The sequence below is a fragment of the Mytilus galloprovincialis genome, chromosome 9 (assembly GCF_965363235.1).
Source record: "Mytilus galloprovincialis chromosome 9, xbMytGall1.hap1.1, whole genome shotgun sequence".
NCBI classification, from domain to species: Eukaryota; Metazoa; Mollusca; class Bivalvia; order Mytilida; family Mytilidae; genus Mytilus; species Mytilus galloprovincialis.
The window spans coordinates 9,888,447-9,897,699 of record NC_134846.1 but is presented as its reverse complement, the minus strand read 5'-3'; the positions used below and the strand labels follow the sequence as shown (position 1 = coordinate 9,897,699).

The following is a 9,253-nucleotide window of genomic DNA, read 5'->3' as shown; positions in this document are numbered from 1 at the left end:
ATGAGGTCGTAAAAAAGTTAAAATCAGCCTGAGGTGTTTAGGATCAGAAATGTGTAACCCAGCAACAAACGACAGCCACTGAATGATATAATAAAATCTCATGCGACTGTCTTAAAAGTGAGTGATTTAGATACATGTAGTTATAAAAACAGTTCAATCCACCATTTTCTACATAAAAAAAATGCATGTACAGTTGTTGTCAATTCGTTTAATGTGTTTTATCTTTTGATTTTGCATTTGATTAGGGATTTTCCTTTTTCAATTTTCAGCGGAGTACAGTATTTTGTGATTATACTTTTGACATACTTCCGACATATATCAGGCACATAAATAAAGAATTTGACAGGGTTAAGCGTGTTTACGGGATCCCAATCGTCCTGGCAACCTAGGACAGTGCCATAACAGTAAAACATTAGAACACACTATAAAAAGGCAGTTGACAACGGATTAATTCATAATATTGATACATATATAATACATTTAACAAAAACACAAAATGATAGTGTCCGGGTTCTCTGAAAATGGCGAGATTGAAATTTAAAATGTCGTTACTGACGAACCGTTTAAAGTTTATTCTCTATTGTTATATTCATGTAGTGTAAAATGATCTTGAAGATAGACTACTGAATAATCAATGACATGTATGCTACTGGTATTTAAATCTTTAGAACAGTTGTTATTCAATCTTTGGTTAATATATTATCATGACATAAGAAACATGGTTCATACCATGTGACGTCGTATTTCTTATTAAGTGTCTTGACAAAATGGCGGCTCCAGATAATATATACTTGGAATTACCTGAAAAACCTAAATACGAAGTGTCAACCATTCATCGAAACCTACCTGATCCGCCTGTTGGGGCTGGAGTATCTGATATTTATTTAAAACCTCCTCAACGACGTTCTATTGTGCAAAGACTTTCATTTAGATCTAAAAGTGGTGATCTAAATAAACATAGGTGAATGTGTATCATTGGTGCAATCGCAGGGTTGTTCTTTGTAGGACTTACTGTCGGCCTAATCACAAAATGGACTTGTGATACAAACGATGATGGTATATATTTTTTTCTTATTTCATACAATGACCTTTTCGAAAGAATATTATATACAAGTTTATTAATAAATAACTTTTCGAAACGTTTTCAAAAATAACTGGTTTCATACCAACGTAAATGAAGCGGTTTCATTCTTGTCTTTAATTTTTGTTTTGTGTGCTTTGTCTATATGCTTTTGGTTTTTCATTGTTGCATCTTTTTATTAGATTACTAATTAATTTTCCATTTTTTTTATAAACATGCTTTACTTTAGCGCATTCAAGTAGTAAACCATTTATCCAAAATTAAAAAATAAATTATTGTTTCAACATACATTTGTACATAACTATACCTTAAAGCCATTTATAATATTATTTATACTCATTGTCACAATTATACAATATTAAAGATTTCGAGTATTCATTCACTAATGTTTACTGCGTTATACATTTTGTTTATGTCTAAACAAGATTCCCGAAAAAAATAACAATTTAATACAGTCAGAAGAATGGCTACAAAAAACAGGTTTCATTTAATGTTTGGTTGCATAAAACTGGACTCATGAATTGAATGTCGTCAACACAACGTTTTTTTTTGGAAGGATAAACTAAACAAAGTATCATGAGTAAATAATATTTCTTAACGTAATTTGAGCCTATGAAATTATTAAAAATACTTTCCCAAAAAGATGCTACAATACTTAAATGTATATATATACTTAATTTAAGAAGGATTTGGAATGTACCCATTACAAGATTTTCTCCAATTCTTACTACATTTATACCTTTCCAGACCTTTTGAATGTTTTTATTTAATCAATTTGTGGTTCGTTTTGGTCTGCATTTCGTCAATAAGTATGAAAATTAACTCATCATAGATACCAGGATGAAAATTTTATATTTAAGCCAGACGCGCTTTTCGTCTACAAAATTCTCATCAGTGACTGTATATATTATACTGCAAAATGTAGTGCAAACAAAATATATCCATTCTCGATAGTTAAATTTTAAATATTTAAAACGCTCGGCGCGCCTTGCATTTTACATTTGAAAAGTAAATTCTCCCGAGTGGAGAAATATCGTCGCAGTGGTAGTATTTATACATTTATACATTCATACTATTTGTCACAATTATACAATGTTAAAGATTGCTACATGTAACTATCAGTATTTATTGACCCCATGATAATTTAAAACAAAGTACCGGAAATTATATGGATTTTAACTATTACAGATATAAGATAAACTGAACCGTACAATAACACACGCTTTATAACTCAATGAAGCTAAACAGTCTATGTACTTCCTGAATGAAACGTCAGTCTTTTTTAGAATGATGAAATGTTGTTGGACTATGACCAAAAACCTGCTCAATAATTTATTTCTATACTATTGCAAAATGAAAGGTGAATTGTATATGTTACTTATGCAATTAATTATAAAAGGGCACAACACAGATTCATGGTCGTATTATATCCCGGTTACTTATAGTAGATATAAACATAATACATAAATCTATTTCAATATCGCTAGTGAAGAGATAACGGTCAAAGTACTAATTACGTATTCGCTGAAAATCAAATGTACATGAATTGACATAATTTTACCCTATGAAATTATACCAACTATAAGATCCTAACCCCCAGGCCCTAATCAAATATTCTCTAGACAATTGATTTCCTTATTGGGCATTCTTTGAAGTATAGAAGATTTGGTTATACTTTTGGTGCTTTTTGTTTTGATCATTTCCTTTAAAGTTATATCAAGGTTTTTTTAAATTTAATAAAACGGAGAAAAAACGCATTTTATTGTTAGATATTGTGGATACAGGAAGCTCACGTTCAAAGGAAGAACTACCAATTTTCGGTCAGAAAACTGGCGATCATTGTGAGTTAAGCGCGTCTGTCATACTGAATTATAATCCTGGTACCTTTGATAACTAATTAGACATTATAAGACCTGGCACAATCATACATCGTCAAAAACCAGGTTCCTATTCACAATCTTGAGGTTGAGAGATAAGCTATATGTTCGATGATCACTCTTAATGGTTGATGGATCAATTGTCGGTTGCTAAACGTCCAGTGGCGAATATTTCGTACATGTTAAGGATAAATTAAATTAACAATGATTACAATAGATAGGTCCTGTAATGAAAGCTGTATGATATGAAGACCGTGGACATTTCGAAAAAGGCTGTTTGGATAGTTTGCCTTGGAAAAGGCCACCTGCAATCCCTTCAATGAGTTGTTGCAAGGGTTATTAAAGTATATAGAGCGTTCATTTATCTTTACACCAGGTAAAGGGTTTGTCGTTTCCCTTCTGACATGAAGTGGTTGCAACCATCTGGCAAAACCACAATAGACGCTCCACTTAGTCCAACTTTGTTCTACCGGTTGGAGGAACATCAACAGTGTTATCAAGTTGTTTATTTGTGTTTTTTATGTAACAAAAATGTGCCAATGCTTAAGGTAAATAAACTTCATCGACAAACATTTCTCGTCAATTTCAAATGTCTTATATCTCGAAAACAAGGACAACTGGTTCTATTTCTGTTGTTTATATGTTGTCAATCTTTAACAGTCTTTTAAAAAGCTAGTTATTTTGAAACAGAGAAACGAACATCCTTAAGAATGTGATTCAATTTTCAATTAATATGTAAATGATAAAGCATTATCACATTACTGAGTAGTTGCTAGTCAAAGTTACCGATATAGTCTCTCCATCTCAACCTTTTCAAATTTAGATATAATTTTTGAACCATGAGGTAATAATCCCCATTTGTCGTTACAATTGGCTGCCTACGATCATTAACGAGCGCATTTTAGATCTGGAAAATGTAAATAATCAATTGTAAAAGAAGAGGGACGAAAGATACCAAAGGGACAGTCAAACTCATAAATCTAAAACAAACTGACAAAGCCATGACTAAAAATGAAAAAGACAAACAGAAAAACAAGAGTACACATGACACAACATAGAAAACTAAAGAATAAACAACACGAACCCCACCAAAAACTAGAGGTGATCTCAGGTGCTCCGGAAGGGTTAGCAGATCCTGCTCCACATTTGGCACCCGTCGTGTTGCTTATGTGATTACAAATCCGGTAAATAGTCTAATTCGGTAGGTCACATTCATGAAAGGGAAGGGGATTGTAGTTACGACGTAAGGAACATATCCGATATCATTTGTGAAACGGTTATTCCATAACGGTCAACCAACTCGTGATGGCGTCCGTAAAATTTACGAAGGGATGATTTCAACTTCACCATTTGGAACTCTTGGTTTAATAACTTCCTTGTAAGCAGCAACCCTCTATCAAGAAAATCACGATAGGAAATGCAAGCACGGGAACATCGTATCAATTGGGAGATATATACCCCGTATGCAGGTGCTGCTGGAATGTTGCTACTTAGAAATGGAAAGTTCACAATTGGAAAGCTGAAATCATCTCTTTTGTCGTAAAGTTTTGTTTTCAACCGACCCTCATTGTCAATTTCTAGATGTAAGTCAAGATATGAAGTCGACTTAACTGTATCTGTAGTAACGTGCTGATTGCGCAATAAAACGGAAAGTCCTTTATACAATGGCAAAATCAAATGCTCAACAAATGCTCAAACACATAATCGAATTGAAAACAACTGTCACATTACTGACATTGCGATTGCAATTCCTTGTGTAGAAATGGTGGATTAAACCTGATCACATTGAAAATATGTAAAAAAGTTAAAAATTAGAATACATAATTGTAATCTAATCGTTATCACTATAAAAAGATCAATACTATAATTTTATTAATTGTCATTAAACATTTACAATATTTGTGGCAATACAAGTTTAAAAAAAAAATAAACAACAAATTAAAAACAAACAATATACAAATCAAAGTTAATATAATAGGCACAAAAACATAAGGGATAAATTCGTAATATTACAATATTTGATATCCATGTTACATTAAGACCTCTCTACTAAGTTCTAATGAGCTTTTAATAAACATGATAAAGAAACTAATAATTCTAACATGTCTTAAGGAAATCGGGTTTAAAATATAAAATGTTTGATCATTCGGGAAATGAATTAAATGGACATCATCTTATCGTATTTCATTATATAAATTTTGTCTGATATTTTCGTTTAGTTTATTGTGCAATTGAGAATAAAATTAAATTCATCTTCGATGTCTTTGCAGGTTTTACATAGTCTTTGTTTTCGAGGAATTTTAATGTAACGACCATTTTTTTATTTCAAGATCATGGTCATTTATACGAAGTTTAGTAGAAATATTCCTGGTAGAAAATTCTTTAAACAATCAGTTAAAATCTGATTCAAGTGAAGGGTTTACGTTTTTATACAGAAAAAATTTGCTACTTTTGTCATTTCTTCAATTTTTCTTTTATATAAATCTTTATATCTTTTTATTTCATTTTTAATTTCTGATTTTAAATGGCTTCAACTTTAATTTTCTTACAATTGTCCGCTTCTATTTTAGAATATTGTCTGGTTAGACATTTTAAGCATATGTATAACAGTAATATACACCATGTAAATCAAGGGATTTTGAATGTTCAAAGGCCTCTTTCAATGATGGGTTTGAATTATCAATATTTAGTCTAGCAAGATATGAAATAGATTTGGTTGTAATAAAGGAAGTCTACCTAGTTCCAATCTCACTCCTTTATTTGATGAGTTCTCTTGGTTCCAAGAAGGTACTTTACATTATACAATTGCACAATGGCGGGATGTATGACCGGCTATCTTTTTAATTGAACCTCATTCACATTGATAATTGTTTGGTGATCCTGAGTCTTTTAAAGAGGTATGTTGGACTTTCAAGTAAATTAACAAGGATTGTCAGTTTTCTGTCAACGCCAGTCGTTTATGGCTTCCACGATCCCACCTTCCATAAAAAAGAGCTCCAAAACTGGTCATAATGAGAAAACAAAGAATTAACGATTAACACCAACCAACAGTTGTACACATATTCTACAGTATCAGGTAGTGGTTATAGCATAATTGCAGTATATTGCCATGGTTCAAATACTGTACATTTTTTATTCCTGTTAACAAAAATGGAACGCCATAAGCATACACATAAGTACTGGCTTATCAAATCACCTCAAAGTTCAACTGTAAAAGTTATCTTTCTGTTTCAGTCAATCCTCAGTGCTTATGGTCTGCTTGGAGTTTCTGGACAGTGTGCTCACCTTCAACAATATTTGGCAAGCAGTATCGGTTTAGGAAATACTACGGACCTGAACATAGTTGCCACAAGAACGAAACTATAGAAGATAAAGATTGTGCAGGTAAACATAGATTGAACATCTAAATTACGAAAGAAGAACCATATTTTTATCTTCACAAAGATATTAATTGATTATTCGGTACATTCGGCACATTGGTAAATGCTTCGTTACTGTCAGGTTTCAAATTGTTTAACTTTTTTTAAGAGTTAAATTTTTTAACATTAAAAAAGTCAAATAAAGGGTAAGATTGCAAATCCCTCAATGTTTTGTGTTTTATATTAAGGTATTTTTGCAATTAGTTTTTAATCTTCAACTCTCACTTTTGATATTGATGTCTCTCTCAACATTTTAATATGAAGTGCAAGGATATTCGGTGAGGACTATGCAGCAATATAAAATTCATGTTACAAATATTTACATATTTTATTTATGTATAAAGCTCTTTAGGGCATACACAGCTACTTTTGCATAGGTACTATTTCTGTACTAAAAATTTGTAGTACTGGAAATCTACTTTTAATATTCAGTACTATTGTGTCACTCTAAAATTATTGTAATATTAAGGTACCTGTATTTTACAGTATTTTATTTGTACTTGAAATTTAGGTACTACAGATTTTTGGTTACTACCGTTACATTTTCAGCATTTTGAAAGTTTTTCTATTTCAAATCTCTTAAAGTTATCATTTTCAAACATGAAATATTGTATTATTTCTGTACCAAAATATTTAGTACAAATCAAGTACTGTAAAATACAAGTACCTAAATATTACAATAGTGTTAAAGTAAAGAAAAAGTACTAAATATTAAAAGTAAATTTCCAGTACTGCATTGTTTTAGTACAGAAATAGTACCTATGCAAAAGTAACTGTGTACGATACAGTTTTGATCCCGTATTTACAGTTTGATAAAAATGTCCATATAGGCTTTTTTTGCTGATTTAATCAAATATGTAATAAAAAATATACTTTCATGTGCTACTTTTTGAGCTAAATGAGTAGAAATATTGTATATTTGCTCAAAATTCGGATTTGTGGCCGTATTTTCCCTTTTAAAAGAAAGCTATAACTTTTTTGTTTTAAAAGATAAACACAATTTTTTTTTGTTAGATAATTTGTAATTTCTGTATTTTATAAATATTCTAAAATATTTATGGATTTTTTTTTATTCAGAAATAACTCATATTTATCAAATGGTCATGAATTGAAAAAAAAAAACGTAATGTTTTGCTGTATATTTATCAAAACTGAATAAAATTGCACTATTTACAGTTTTATAGAATTTGGTCCACATTATCTCCCTGTAAAATGAAACAAAATGTCGTTTTAAAAAATAGAGGTCCGTGCACTCGTTTTCAAATTAAATCAATTTGAATGATAAAAATCAGTCGAAAAATGCATCTTTTCCAGATATGTCATAGTTTGACGTCGCAAAAATAACATTTTACGTTAGCAACGTCATTACCTCCCCTGTAACTGTATCGTATGCCCTTAAAGCAACATATTTCTTAATGTGTAACTACAATGAAAAAATGTAAATTTCAGATGATCAATACAAGTTTGATTTGACATTTGATCAATCGACACTTCACCGGTATTGTTACCTTTCATCTGACAACAAAGTAATCAGTAACCACTTTAGCGATGAAACCAATCACAACCCAAATGATGCCAACCAACTACAAAACTACACGGGAGCCATTGGAAACACTTGTTTGGACAAAAATTCTAAAACATACATCGAAATAAGCTTTCAGTACGAAATATTTGATTTAATGGACGAACCACATTTACTTTTAGAAGTTGCACTTGCAGAACGAAATAAAATTGACACACTATTGCTGGTTGGGGATAAGACAGTTGGTGGCTGGTCATTGAACATATACTCATGCCCAGAGTTGAGGAAGATATGTTTGTCAGTTCAACATGGAAATTTGGATAGTTTAAAATTTACATTAAGTAGTCACGAAGCTGGTTCTACATTTAACAAATCGTTTGGTTTCTTGGTAGATAGAGAGAGAGATGAATTATCGTTTATCCGCGACGAAAAAATATTTTTCACTTTTCAGAATATTGATTCTAATGAGCGCCTTTGTCTGATATTTGGAGTATTTAATCCATCACAAGTCAAAGTATCACAGAAAATTATGACTTCAAAAAACTATACAGGCATTTTTAATTTGCACTGGACTTAAATGCGCTTCCATTATATATGCCCTTTATTTACGTGATTAATACATATATTCGCTTAACTATCATCATGAACAATAACAAAAACAGTTGACATTTTATGAGTCGGCTATTCATTTGAAAAAAACTTTGGGGTTGAGCGTTTCCGATGATTAAGAAAAACATTTCAGGCCCACCAAATTGGTACTGTTTTTTTTCTTTTTTTTCAGATATCAGTATTCAATTTTGTATTTTTTGTGTTTCATAAACATAAATTTGGTATACATATTATATATTCTCACATATCTTTCATCAAATACCTTTAATATATATATGCATTTCATTCTGAAAAGGGCACGTTGATCTACAAAACTTAAAAAAAAAATAACCATTCGAAATTTTAGACTCAAAAGGTTTGAAAAGAGAGAAATCAGTTATCCCTGATTATAAATTGGATAATCTTTTTTTGTGACCGTCAATCCAGTGCGTCGAGCTATTTTGTTGATGTTTATTTTATATATGATACAATGTTACAGAGACCCTGTAGAGTAAGTCAATCAAATGACAAACAGTTTCTTCAAATGGATGATAAGTTTAATATAATTGAATCAATGGATGCATATATACTTAACTAAGTCCTGAATATATTCTTTTTGTTTAAGTTTGCTGTCTCGCAATTTTGTCTTTACCTTAGAATATTTTCGGAGACTCGAGCTCTTAGGTCAACAGGTGTGTGCTTTATACATAGGAACAACTCAAATTCATTCAATTGTTCTAATTAAAAGAGTCAAACAAACAAACTT

General features: G+C 31.0%; 1 long non-coding RNA gene across 1 annotated transcript; it reads left to right on the top strand.

Annotated features, from left to right (window-relative positions):
* Positions 1 to 799: 799 nt before the first annotated feature.
* On the top strand, positions 800 to 8,574 carry LOC143046621 (uncharacterized). The gene is made up of 3 exons (XR_012969190.1): positions 800 to 1,056; positions 6,193 to 6,342; positions 7,827 to 8,574. It is a non-coding gene; the product is annotated as an uncharacterized LOC143046621 (long non-coding RNA).
* Positions 8,575 to 9,253: the final 679 nt, after the last annotated feature.